Source organism: Protopterus annectens, chromosome 3.part1, assembly GCF_019279795.1.
Source record: "Protopterus annectens isolate FY-2018-M chromosome 3.part1, PAN1.0, whole genome shotgun sequence".
Lineage (NCBI taxonomy): Eukaryota > Metazoa > Chordata > Ceratodontiformes > Protopteridae > Protopterus > Protopterus annectens.
The window spans coordinates 1,630,002,363-1,630,016,739 of record NC_056732.1 but is presented as its reverse complement, the minus strand read 5'-3'; the positions used below and the strand labels follow the sequence as shown (position 1 = coordinate 1,630,016,739).

The 14,377-nt window shown below is 43.2% G+C and overlaps 1 long non-coding RNA gene across 1 annotated transcript in view; it reads right to left on the bottom strand.

Moving 5' to 3' along the window:
• Positions 1–14,377, bottom strand: part of LOC122798585 — a 190,674-nt gene that overhangs the window by 97,991 nt on the left and 78,306 nt on the right. Inside the window, exon 2 of the long non-coding RNA XR_006364283.1 lies at positions 10,793–10,836. This is a non-coding gene — a long non-coding RNA (uncharacterized LOC122798585). The remainder of the gene's footprint in view (positions 1–10,792; positions 10,837–14,377) is intronic.

The following is a 14,377-nucleotide window of genomic DNA, read 5'->3' as shown; positions in this document are numbered from 1 at the left end:
CCGGCTGAAGGGTATTTTGGCCTTTAGCTTGGTTCCAGGCGCAAAATCTTTTCCATTTGTCTGAATATGCTTTCCTGGTGCTGGGCCTCCTGAATGACATCCATAACAGCTTGTGAAAGAGGAACTGGCTGGGTGCTTAGGTGATGTGCCATGTAGCCAAATTTAAGGTTTTGTGCTGGCTGTGTAGAATCTGACCGTCTTGCTGTGTGAGCAGATGAGGAATTTGTGGTAAAATCCATGGTGGGCCCTGGGCCATGTTCCCTAGTAGTGAGTACCAGTGCTGGCGTGGCCAGTCTGGGGCAATGAGTATAATTCGGGGTCTCTCCATCCTGACTTTCAGCAGCACCTTTGTGAGAAGGCGCAATGGAGGAAAGGCATATACTGTTGGCATTTTCCAACTGAGAGTGCGTCCACTTTCCAAGCTTGATGGTGAAATGTCCTTGTGCAAAATTTTGATAGCTGACAGTTTTGGGGGGTGGCAAACAGATCCATGTCTGGGCGGCCCCATATTTGAGTTATTGCAAATACTTGTGGACCCAGTTTCCACTCGTGGGGATCCATGATGTTTCTGCTTAGGTCATCTGCCAAGGTGTTTTGTTTTTTCCTGGCAGGAATTGAGCTTGTAATTGAACTTGGTAGGTCAGTGCTGTGTTCCACAAGGTCATTGCTTGCCTGCATAGAGGGTAGGAGTGTGTACCCCCTTGTTTGTTTATGTACCACATTACTGTGGTGTTGTCTGTCCTTATTATAAGCTGTCCTGGATGTGGTCTGTCCTTATTATAAGCTGTCCTGGATGTAAGAGGTCCTTGAAGGCTGTCAGAACATTCTGTACAGCTAGCATTTCTTTTTGATTGATGTGCAGATTCCTTTGATCTGCAGTCCATATGCCCTGAACGCACCATCCTGCCATGTGTGCCCCCCAGGCATAGTCCGATGCATCTGTTGTCAGTTTGCCTGGCTGGGGGTAAGGTGAAAGGCTGACCCTTCTTGAGGTGACAGGCCTGTGACCACCATAGAATCTCCTGTTGAAGGCAGGGAATGAGAGGTATCATTGTTTCCAAGCTGTGGCTGTGTTGAGTCCATACGCTTTTCAGGTACCATTGTAATTTCCTCATATGCAGTTTTGCAAATGGTATTAGTAGTATGCAATATGCCATGAAGCCAAAGGCCTGCAGAATTTTTCTTGCAGGGAGTTCGGTCTTGCCATTATTTTGAAGTATTGAGTTAGTTGTTGTTTGTCTGGCGTCAGATAAGCCATCTGGGCCGTTTTATTCAGGCTGGCACCCAGGAATGTCATATTTTGTGAGGGCACTAGTTTTGATGTCTTTTCGTTTACTGTGTACCCTAGGCAACTTAGGTGTTTTACAAAGGTCAGATGTTGTAAGAGAATGTCCTTGCTTTCTGCTTGGATGAGGCAGTCGTCCAGGTATGGGTATATTTGAATTCCTCTCTGTCTGCAGTATGGAATTACTGGCGCCAGGCATTTTGTGAAGACCCTGGGCGCAGTAGATAAGCCAAAGGGCAGTGCAGAGAATTGGTAATGGGTTGAACCTGCAATGAAACGGAGGTATCTTCTGCAATTTTGTCTGATAGGGACATGCAGGTATGCCTCCTTGAGGTCCAACGTTACTAGCCAAGCTTTCTTGCCCAGCATGGGAAGAAGCTGCTGTAGTGTTAGCATCTTGAATTTGGGTACTTGCAAGAAGGTGTTTAGAATTGAAAGGTCCAGAATGGGTCTCCAGGCATTGTCCTTTCTGGAGACTAGAAAGAGCCTTGAGTAAAATCCTTTGCCTTGCTCCTGTGTAGGTACCAGCTGAATGGCTCTCATGTCCATGAGAGCTGTAATTTGTTTTTGAGCCTCTGCCCATTGATTTTGTGGCAGGTTTGGCATTCCTGTTATCCTTGGCAAGGTGTGGAAATGGAATCTGTATCCTTGTGAGATAATGTCTAGGACCCATTTGTCCTTTGTGACAATGTGCCAGTTGTCTGAAAAAAGTGCTAATTTTCCTCCCAAGGGAGCTGCCAAGAGGGTTTGTGCATGGCAGTTTGAGGTGTAAGTCATTGTGTTTGTCTTTTAGTAGTTTGGAACCCGTCTTCTCCTCCCTTCTGTTTTGCAGTGCCCCATTGGCGAGGTTTGTAAGGGATTTGTGCTTGTCCTCTGCCCCTTGGGCGTCTGTATTTACCCCTCTGTTGTCTGTCAGAAGCTGGAAAGGACCAATTTTTTGTTGGCCAATTTCTGCTGAAGCGTGGGGGTTGTACCTGTAAGAAATCTTTGACCGTCTGCATAGATTTTGTCTTATCCTCCATTTTCTTTAAAACCTCTTCTGCTTTAACCCCAAATAAGACATCCTGCTGTAAGGGTGCATCTAGTAACTTTGCTTTGACATGATCAGGCAGAGTTTGTTCCTTTAACCAAGCATGCCTACGTAAAACAGACCCAGTAACAGCTGCTCTACAAGCAGCTTCCAAGGAATCAAAACCACATTGTAAAGTATGTTTGCTCACCTGTTCAGCTGCATGCAACAGATCCTGCATTTCCTTGAATTCAGACTGTTGAGGATGGGTGCTCATCTTTTGTTTTATTTGAGACATTAGGAATTGCTGGTATTTCAGCATGTGAAATTGACAATTTAGTGCTCTCATAGCTAGAGTAGCTGAGGTGTAAACCTTCCCCCACTTATCTAGTGCCCTGGAGTCCCTTTCAGAGGTTACAGGATTTTTAGCCATAGAAGCCTTAGCCCCTTTGGGACCCTGGGAGATTGTCTCTGGGTCAACAACAGGGCTTTTGTAAAGGAATTTGTGAGAGTCAGGCACTAATATCTATCTGGTTTGGCTGGAGCAGGAGGCAGAGAATCTTGACTTAGACTAGATTCTAAGTAAACATCATCCACAATGTCTAAAACTGGAGGGATAGCAAGTGGTCTGTGCTGGGGGAGTAAAAGAAACTCTCGGAGCCTTTTCTTTGAGTCTGAGTAATCCTGACCTTCCCAGTGGAAATGTTCCCTCATGGTATGTAAGGTTTCCCCAAAGGAATAGTCTTCAGGGGGAGAAGCTGAGGGAATGGAATCTTCAGCATCAGAATCTTCATAAGGGGGGAAAGGAGTAATCCTGTTCCTCAGAAGAGCCTGAGGAAATAGACACTTTCAGAGGAGGCATAATCCTCCTCCTGTCTAGGCCTTTTGTCTGGGGGGGGGGTTGGGAACCCCCGATTAAAGAAATCAAATCTTCAGCCATTTTAAGCATCTGTTTCTTAGGCATGGGGCCTTGAACTGGAGACTGAAGTGCAGTCTTTTTTGGTTTGAGAGGAGTCTTAAGCTTAGCATAGGTTTTTATGGTGAGAGTAGTCTGTCTGAAGACACCTTCTGTAACCGAAGGAGTTTCCACAGCAGCACTGGCTTCTCCTTCTGCAATGTTGTCGGTAGGGCCTAAAGAAAATGGCTGCGTCGGCCTAGAACTCTCTGCTTGAGAATCCTAAGCGGTCTGGGGTTCCAATTCTGCGATCGCCAGGGACTATGTAGGCGCCTCACTGAAAACCGGCGACCAGCCCAGCCGAGGCCTCGTAGTCTGGCTTGGATCTAGGCTGCCTGTCTATCTTTGCATTTATGCACGCCGGTAGCCGGTTGCTCCGATGGCATAGTGTAATTAAATTTCCTACCGAAGTAGTGTAGTGCGAAATCAAAGCGTTGCTTTATAGTTCGCTTATTGAACCTAGCACGAAACAGGCAACCAGTGATGTCGTGGTCTGGGCCTAGGCAAGGTATACAATAAGAATGAAAGTCCTTATGAGGTATTTCCTTCCCACAAGAAATACAATTGTTAACTTTTTCTGACATCGGACTGAGGCAAGAAAAGGTTCCCCAACGGGGTACTTGGCTTTGAAGACTTCGGACTGAAATTCGATTAAAAAATCTCAGGTGTCGGCCGACCGGCACTTACGAACTGCTTCTGCTTCGGGCACCGCGCGGCAAGAAAGACTGAAGAAAATGGCGTTGGATGCCTCTTACATACCCCTGGCACACTGACGTCAGGGAAGAAGCGACAGCAACCGATGCCGGACCAAGACTTTGGAATTCAGGCCGACTGCGGGGGCGCCTGACGACAGGATAACCAAAGTGTGATGACTGCAGCAGGGTGTAACAATGAATATTTTTCCATTTCAAAACTTCCAAAGTATGCTGTTGATATTTTAACACATGGAACAGACAGTTGAGAGCCCATATACTCAAAGTTGCAGAGGTATATACTTTTTTACTCAATCTGTCCAGGGCCCTGGAATAACTGTTTTGCTGCAATTTTGCCGATACTGGGTTGCCAGTACCTAGTATTTGTCTTTGGCCCTGGATTCTTTGTCTGAGGGAGTAGCATTCTTTGCAGAGGTAGCCTTAACTCCCTTAGGTCCCCGAGTAACCATCTCTGGATCTGCTATAGGATTTCTGTAGAGGAATTTATGCGAGTCATTACCCTGTAGTACCGGTCAGGTTTTCTGGGGGCAGGTGGAAGGGTGTCAGGGGTAAGGCTGGATTCTTGGTAATCATCATCTACCACCTCTAAGATAGGTGGGATGATCAGAAGCCTATGCTGGGGTAGGTCCAGAAACTCAAGTCTTTTCTTGGATTGAGGGAAATCAGTTGATTCCCATTCCCTGAGGGTGTGGAGGGTTCCCCAAAGGAAAAGTCCTCCGGGGGTGATGCAGAAGGAATAGATTCTTCTGCATCTGAGTCTTCATAGGCAAATAGAGGATTTTCCTCTTCAAAAACAGAGGAGTCAGATCTCTCTGATTCTAAGTCCGATTGGATGCCTGGAGAAGGTTCCCCTCTCCTTTTGGCTGGAGTGGTCTGATTACCCCCACATGAAAGAGATGAGATCCTCAGCCATTTTAAGCATTCTAGTTTGAGGAGGGGGGAGGAGTAGTGGAATGCAGACTTTTTGCTGTTTTCTTTGAAGTGGGGTCTAAATCTGGCCTGAAGGGTATCCCCTGGTGCAGTGTGTGTGTTCGTTGGAAGTGAGGGCGAAGGCCTTGAACAGAAAGCCGAAGTGCGAGCGGTATCCTTGGAAGCTGGTGCTTGCTTAGAGGCTCCGGACCCAACAGAGGCAGAGACAGACGAAGGCTCATTAGAAAATGCAGACATCTGCGACAGACGAAGGCTCATTAGAAAATGCAGACATCTGCGACATACAGGACTCTGAAAGGGTCTCAAGTAGAGGCCTGCGAAGTAATAGAGTTGGCTCACTGAATTCCGAAAAACTGACTACCCGTTTAGCTGTGGTGTCGTTGGAAGATTTGGCCTTATGGAGTCAGTCTCTATCCTTATCTTTACATTTTTTTTGGAGGATCTGCGGTTTGCTGACTGACAGATGCAATATCAGTAATCTGAGATGGAAGGTGAAAATAACTGGCTACAAACAGAGCTCTACAACGAATAGTTCTAGTGTTATAGAGGGCACAGAACAGACAGCGGGGTACATCGTAATCTGGGCCTAACCAAGTGATGCTCTGTGTGGTATTTGCTTTCCACAGGCGAGAGTTATTGACTTTTTTGGACATCGGTTAGTGCAAGAAAAAGGAAGGATTCCCAACGGGGTACTTAGCTTTAGACGTTTTCAGCTGAAATTCGAAATCTGGAAACAGCCGACTGGCACTGTTGTGAATTGCTTCTGCTACGGGCTCCACGGCAAAAATGACTGAGGTAATGGATTCGCCTGCTCTATTTTACAGCTAGGACAACCAGTCACCCAGCAAGCGACAGCAGCCAATGCACAAAAACCTTGACTCTGGTATTCGGACTGTGAGGACTACCACAGCATGGATAACCCCAATGGTTAGGACTGCAGCAGTGAAACACTAAGATCATCACTTGAACGCTTTCAGAAAACATCATCTCCTAGCCAAAGAAAGAAAGTATTCGGTCTTTATTGCTCTTTATCAGACAGTCTCCATTGAGATGCGAGAACCAGATACAGAGTTGCATCACATGAGAACCAGACACAGAGTTGCTTCTACAAGAATATGCTACCTTTATTATATATTCCATGTTCTTTATTTGCTTCCTCTTAAACTTGTCACTAGATTAAGCCAAGGGCCTCAGTCAAGTCATTCCCCTATGCAAGAATGAGACAAACCACCTCAAATTTTTTTGCATCACACTCTTTTGACCAGACAACTTTTTTTTTGCACTGCAGTGCCTACATTTCTTAAAACTGAACAGGGGCACCCGTCTACTTTAGTTATCCCCATTGCACTTGAAAATAGCAAAGAAATTTTTACGTTATAGCATGCAGATTATATCATATACTACAAAATATTACTGTTAACAAAAATATGTTTTACTTACAGTTAACTCTCGCCTTCTTCCCCTCTCGTAAGTGCTTCTCCAAACATTAATGACATGAAGTAGGGCATATGCTTTAGAATCCCCTACAAGTTTAACAAAGTCAAAAAGGTCCAATACTTCCAGGTTTTCTTGTCATGTTTCACAAGTATAAATTAATGCTTTGTAATCTCACATTTGTCAATTTCCGAGTTGCTGGCTTTATTCCTGTTTATCTCCATCTCCCAAATCCAGTCTCTACTTCATTTCCAACATACTCTCAGTTCTTCTAGTCAACTGTCGTGCTTTTTACTCTCGCTCATGCATTCAGCTGAAACACTGGAAAAGGTTTTACTGGCAGTGTCTTTCTGTGGTCTGTATTAACTAAAACAAGAAGCAGAAACTCCCGTTTCACAGATCACTTTGTTGGACAAACTTTTGTATTTCCTCCCTAGCAAGACTTTGTTCCACAAGGAAAGAATACTCTGAAGATAGTTTGGTACAGCATTTTGAATCTCACGCCTCAACATTCCCTGATTAGAGGAATACATTTACTCCTCTTCTGCCTGGTGTAGAACGAGTTCATAGATTCATAGATTAGTTCTAGGCTACCTGCCCTTTTAGGCCGTTTTAAGCCTAGCTCTTTTAGGCCGTTTTAAGCCTAGCCAATTATCCCAAGTGAGAATCAAACCCCACACCTTGTGTTTGTAAGGTAAAAACACCTTAACCATTATGCCAACCTCACATTTTCCACAAACACTTATCTCCCACTTTTGGGACTTTGTCGTTCTGCCACAGTTTTATCAGAATCAACTCTTTCTGCTGGTCTAGGTTTCTTTCTCATGGTCAAGTTTGGAGCACACACACACAGTGCCCTTTCAATTACCTCCTGCTGTGCAATACCTGTCCAGTTGCTTATTTGCGCTTTCATGAAATTAATAAAGTCTGGTCCTTCCAGCTTCTCTGGCACAGTAGAAAATCTCAGGTTTTCTCTATGTGATCTGTCCTCTAATTCTATTTTGAAACATCTCTTCTTGAGCAGTCTTATTCAGCTAGCCTTTTCTTCAATTTGACCTCCGATTTTTGCAGTTTTATCTCCTCAGCTGAATAGCTGTTTGAAGCTTCTTCCATTTTTCCAGCATTTTGTTATTTGAGTGGATATATTCCATCAGCGTTTTGTTTATTTTAATCAGCTCTGTGCACATTTGACCAATTTTTTTCCTCTACGTTACTGGAAGTCATGTCTTGCACCAACGATGGACCCTGCACTGCTTATTACTGCTCAGCTGCAGAATTCTTCCTAGTCAGTGTTTTTCCGCACCTTTTGTGATTGAATTTTTTTTCTGGCATCCAGACAGTGCACTTAGCCAGTTACTGAAATTTACCCAAAAATCAAATTTACACTCTTCTGAATTTCTGTTTTCACACTGGGAGAGCTGTAATTAAGCTCAATATGCAGCCATCTTGGAAGTCCAACACTGAATTTTTATCTTAGTAATTACTGGCACATGGTCTGAAATATATATTGGATACATGTCAAAGTTCTCAGTTAAATGCACAGGTTCCTGTGAAACATTTCTGTCTAGTCTAGCTCAGTTATTGTGCATTGGAGAATATGTAAATTCTCTCAGGGTTCCTACTAATGAATTCACATCTTTCATAATAAATATTTCCATAACTTTCTTCAGAAATCTACCCTCTTTTGTTATATTTTCCCTTCTAGATACATACCGATTGTTGCAAATCAAATTCCAGTCCACAGCTACCTACTGAAAGCGGATTATTTCTTCCAAAATTTTTGAAGCTCCATAATAGCAGTTTTAGGTGGAATATAAATACATGCCGCATAATCCTCATCCCTTGCCAGTAGCCCCTTACTACCACATATCTGCCATTATCTTTTTTTTTCTTTTTCTGTAAGTACTCCTTTGTCTGAAATCTTTATCAAATTCACATACCCAGTTCTTTTCAAATGTGTCTCCTGTAGCATTGCTATTTGCACTCTGCAGTGTAATTAAATATTTTCCTTTTTATCTATACCTGTGAGACCATTCACATTCCAAGATAATATGAAAAGTGTTACCATTACAGTACGAAGTCATTACTCTCAGTTTTTTTTAAATGTCTCTTTCCAGCTTTTGCGAGAACATGCACCCATTAATATTTGGCATATTGATCCATTATACAATTTATTTTCTCAGCAAGTGTAAAACCTATGTCACTTTACAAGAATTTGTTTTAATACAAACTTAAGCATATACTCCCCCCAGAACACACCATAACCTGTTAACTTACTCCAAGTACACATAAACATCTTCAAATAATGACATTTAACCCACCCAATAACATCTCTTAGCTGCTAACATAGGCCTTAATTAACTTGAAATTGAGGTTATCAATGCCAAAGCACACTGCCCGTGTTTCCACTTACTGTCTTGTTCATATTCCTCTCCAAGATGTGAAAACTTCTTGCATGCCTTCAGAAAAAAAATAACTTTTAGCCTTGAAAGAATCGTGGCTTTTATTGCTTTATTATCAGCTTGTTTCCATAGAAACGCAAGAGAAAAATAATGAAGTCCTCTTCTGCAGCCTGAAATACAAGCTGAAACATTTACTGTTAAAGGAGAACTTCTCTTATATTCAAGGTTCTCATTTACTTGTTTCCACTTAAGATGTTACTACGAAGACTGGTCTTGAGGTAGAAAGTGATGGTTAAATGGTTTGACTTATCTAAGGAAAAGTTACCTAAACAAGGGGCAGGGGACTTGGTTATGACAAGGTCTAGAATGTAATGTCTGGACGTCTAACCAGAATACTTTGGTCCAGGGATCTGGACTGGCAGATGCTGAGAAACACCTGGACATAACTGTTGATTTGTAAGTGGACCGGATGATACGTAGCAAAGTCTAACAAAAAAAAGTGCTTCGGGTACATAGAGGAGGACTTGTACTTGCCAATAAAAGTAAAATATTAGTTTTGATCAGATTTATACCTACACTAAATTAAGATGGAAGTCATTTGGATCAAGACTCTCAGGTGGGGTATGATCTCAAAATATGAATATGCCCACAAGCTGCTACTAGTGGTACTGAATAAATGACAGATGGTAATAGGAGGGCTTTCTGCAGATTGAAACCTCTATCGCCAGCATCTCCATCTGCAGTTGGTCATCAAATCCCACAACCACAACCAGTCTGTACAGCTGGCATGAGCAAGTTCCCCCTTGCTTGATGACGTACCATAGGACTGGAGTCTTGTGACCACCTGCAATACCAGTCTTTCAGATTAGTCTGAAGTACACAGACAGTGGTTTAACACCTCTTTGAGATCAATGTGTTTGGATGTTGTCCTGGTTATTCCACAGCTCCTGACCTTTAAGAATCTTGCATACTTCTCCCCCAGATAATGTCTAATAACTGTCAGAGTTTTGATTGTCCATGTGTTCAAGAATGATATTCCAGTTTGGCCAACATCTGGACAGCATACCACCCAAACTTTGTGGGTGACAGGTATAAATGGTGGCATGTTTTTCAGCATGTGGAGATGCTTGCAACTAAAGGTTCCTTATGCATCACTGGATTTTCTTTATATGTAGTCTGGCAAGAAGAGCTACAAGGATGGAGAATTATGTATTGCTGTCTCTTCAGAGTGGCCCTTGTTGACAAAGATGCCTTCTTGGTCGCTTAAGACAAAGCAGCACACAGCCACTAAACACTGAAGTATTTGAGGGGAAGTGACTACACTTTCCAAGACTGTGCCAAGGAAAGCCTTCCACTGAAGGGGGAGGTGGCCTGGCTCAGTTATCCAGACAGAGGTAAAAATGAACTCCCTTTAAAAATATCAGTGCATGTATTCTGTAAATATCCTGGGAGGAGCGGAAAGGCTAAATATCAAGGATGAACTGGAAATAGCACAGAATGCTATTGCCCGCATACTGCAAATCCCACAGACATTGAGGTACGGCAGAGCCCAACCCTGCAAGAAGATTTCCAAAGCTCTGAATGTCAAGACAAATCTTCCTGTAGTACAATTTAAACAAATTTTGAATGACAGTGCAGCAACAATTCTTACAATAAGCATCAATACTACAGTGAAGTAAAGCTGTCTTGTAAGGTTTAACTACAGTGTTTTTTCCAAGGCATCCTTTAACTGTAAGCAGGACTTGTACAAAGATATGGATAAGCCCTCCAACAGGTCTGTTGTCCCACTCAAATACTGGAAAAATAAGCATCTAGCAGAAAAACACATGGATAGTTATAAATACAACTGATCAAATGCAACAACACTTAAGTACTGAATTGGACAGTTTCTGGTATAATACAGATGACAAACTCCAAATAGATCAGACTGGTATTCCAACAGCCTGATCCTAGTTGTTAAAAGTACCTTTAAATCATAACAGTAATCAGAAGCACATTTCAACCTACTTGCATCTACATAATATGATACAATTACCGTCGCTTATAGTGAAACAAAAAGGATACATCTAGCATGGAAACCATTAACCTGCAAGTCTCCAGATTGAAAGCTGTGGGGAAAAAAAAAGAAAATATACTATACTCAAAGAAAAAAACAGCATCATTCTGCTAATCTTAATTTTCAAAACATTTTTGAATTTACATATCTGGCAATTACACAGTAAACTTATTTCACAGTGAGACCAAGTTGTTAACTGACAAGAAGAGTAAAAGTCCAATACTGAGCTCTCAGATACACGAAGTAATAAAAGTACAGAAGAATCACTAAGACCGTATAGAACTTCTGTCCCAGTGAATTTATAAATAATTTTAGAATTTAAGGCAAGACATAATGCCATAACAGCCAAGGTCTTTACAAGGTTTGACAGTGACCTCCAGTCACGGTGTGGAATTCGCATGTTCTCCCAGTGTCCATGTAGTGTTCCTCAAGTTAAAACTTGAGAGATACGAACAGAGTGCACCTAAAACTGAACAGTGTCATTGGCAGCAGCACAGACTCTAGGCTGTGCCTACTGGAGTAAGAGTTGTAAGCTTTAGCCACTCAGTTAATTTGCCTTCAGATGATATGGTCATAAAGCCCAGCAGCCCTAGCTCAAAAACCTACTGACCAGTTGGTATTCAGTTACATGGGACAGCTCTATTGAGGGAAAGCTAAATGTAAAATGAACCAAGCTGCCACAAATGAACTAAGGATTGCTAAACTAAAGCTATGTTCACTGACACCACAGCATGCAAGTTGATGACTTGAGGGTAAGAGAGGAGACTGGACAGTGTGCATCAAGTAAACAAGGTGAAAGGGCAGCCCAACAAAGTCACTTTGCTTGGAGTCTACTGTTTACTATTCAGGAGGAAAGTACAGTTGTGTACACTTACCATAAATGTACATGTTCGAGTGTTCTCACTGCTGCAGTCATCACCACAGGGTTATCCATGCTGTGGTAGCCCTCAGTCCGTCTGAATACCAGAGTCAAGGTTTTGTGGGTTGGCTGCTGTCGCTTGCTGGGTGATGTCAGGTTGTCAGAGCTATAAAAGGAGAGCAGGTGATGCCACTCAGTTTTTCTTGCCTTAACCAAAGTAGTCCAACTTTAATAATTAGTAGTCCTGGGGTCAGAAACCCCCATAGGATTGTGTCTCTCTCTAAGGAGGGAAGGAAAGCATGACTGCAGCAGTGACAACACACTAACATCTACATAAGTGTACACAACTGTACTATGTTCTTCGTTTCTCACTGCTGCAGTCATCACCACTGAGAGAATTCCAAAAGTTGAGGAGAAGGCTGGAAGGTTGATAGAAACTTAACATTGGGTGAGCATGCCCTGCAGAATTGCAGAGGCAAACCCAGCCCTAGCTTTTAAGAACAGATTCAGATGGTAATGCTTGATGAAGGTGTGGACTGAAGTCCATGTGGCAGCTTCCAGGATGTCCTTGGTGGGTACTCCTCTAAGGAATGCTGTGGAAGTAGAGGTTGCCCTAGTCTTGTTCTGAGGGTTAGGGAAGAAGGTGAGCAGGTGAATGGGTCTGGTTGAGGGTAACATCCGAAACCACAGTTTGGCATGAAGGAGGGGTTGGTTCTCAGGGAGACCCCATCTGCATGAAGATAAATGGCTCAATGGCCATTAAAGTTTGAAGCTGTGACACTCTCCTGGCTGAAGTGATAGCCAAGAGAAAGGCAGTCTTCCAAGAGAGGTACTTTAATTCTGAAGATGCTGCAGACTCGAAGGGGGGCAGAGTAAGCTTTTCTAAAACATAGTTCAGATCCCAGGCTGGGGTGGGGTGTCTTCTGTGAGGCCTGATATTAGAGGCTCTTCTAAGGAATTGTCTGATAAGAGGGTGGGATAACAATGGCTGTTCTGTATCAAAGTGTGCCGAGATAGCAGAGGCATGGCTCTTCATGGAGGAGGAGGAGGAGGAGAGACCCTTATTATGAAGCTCAGCCAGATGATCCAGAATAAGAGGAATGGAGGGCAGATGACTGTCTGCCCCATTGGACTGGCTCCAGTAGCAAAATTTATTCCATTTTCCAGTGTAAGATTTTCTGGTGCTGGGCCTTCTGGCTTCTGTAATGATGTCAAGGACTTGCTTGCTTAGCAGAGATTCCATGTTGGTTATGGCAGAATAAGCCATGCCGAGAGCTTGGGTGTCTGAAGGTCTGGGAGCAGCATTGTCCCATCCACCCCCCCCCCCCCGGGATTGCAGGACATGTATCAGAGGTAGCTGGAGAGAGAGGCTGTACAGAAGTGGGTACCAATGCTGTCTGGGCCAATCTGGGGCAATAAGTACTGCTTTTGCTTTTTCCTCCCTTACCTGGACTAATACATCTGGAATGAGGGGAAGGGGTGGAAATGCATGTACAAAGAGGGTACTCCAAGGGAAGGTCAGGGGATCGACCTTCCAGGCCAGGCGATGGTACTCTCTGCTGCAGAATTTCTGTACTTGGTGATTTAAACAAGAGGCAAAGAGGTCCACCTGGGGGTTCCCCCATGTGTGGGTAACTTGGAAAAAAACATCTGTGGATTTGCCATTCATGTGGGTCCAGCAGGTTTTTGCTTAAGTGGTCTGCTAGGGTGTTGCTGATGTCCAGTGGGTATTGGGCTATAAGATGTAGTCCTATGGATGAGGCTGCTAGCCACAGGTTCATGGCTAGTCTGCACAGGGGGTAAGATAGAGTCCCTCCCTGTTTGTTGATGTACCACAGGTGCCAGAGTTTGGGGACATAGGATTCTTTTATGGATCTCTTGATAATGATGCGGATTGGGGGTGCAATGCCATCAGCAGCATATTTTAGGAAGGAAGAGGGAATATTGTTGGGAGCGTTACAGCAAGGTTTATAAAAAAAAAAAAAAAAAAAAAAACTTTTGTCCAAACTTAGTTAGTGGAGATGGGTTTGAGTTCAAACAGATGAGGTGAGTTAGAAGAGGAGCAGTGCAGTTATTATTGTTATTTTTGAAATGTCTTTGGTGAGGTAGCAATGAGCAAGGAGAGCCTAGTCGAGATCAGATTTACTTTAGGTCCAGGGACAGGATATTCTTGGAGCCTGGACTGAGGAGCGAGTTTACTGCATTTCAGAATTTTTGGGTTTTTTTTATTGTTATTGGACTGAAGTTTGCTATAGTAGGATATTTTGTCTTTGGTGATTAGTGGTTTTGCACGGTTGCAGAGCTGTTTATATTGGAGGAAGAGATTGTCCTGTTTATTATTTTGGTAAAGCTTCCATAGGTTGCCTCTGTGGTGCGTAATCTGTCTCGTCTCTTTGGATAGCCAAGGAGCAGTTTTAGTTTTTATCCTTTTGTTTCTTAGTGAGGCTAGGGAGTATCAAGGAAGACAGAGTTGAAGTATTCTACAGCCTTGTCAAGAGGAAGGATGTTTAGAATTTGCCAGTTCATTTGTTTGAAAGTATTTGAGAAAGTAGTTGGGTTGAAGCTACTGAGGTTACGAGTTTGAATGTACCGATGTTGGTGTGAGGAGGAAACTAGAGTGATGCATGAAGGCTGGCAGGCAGTCGCTAAAGATATCGGGAATTGTGCCAGAATTGGTTATTTTATTTGGATCCGAGACTAGGATCCAATCTACAGTGGATCCGGGAGGGTTTAT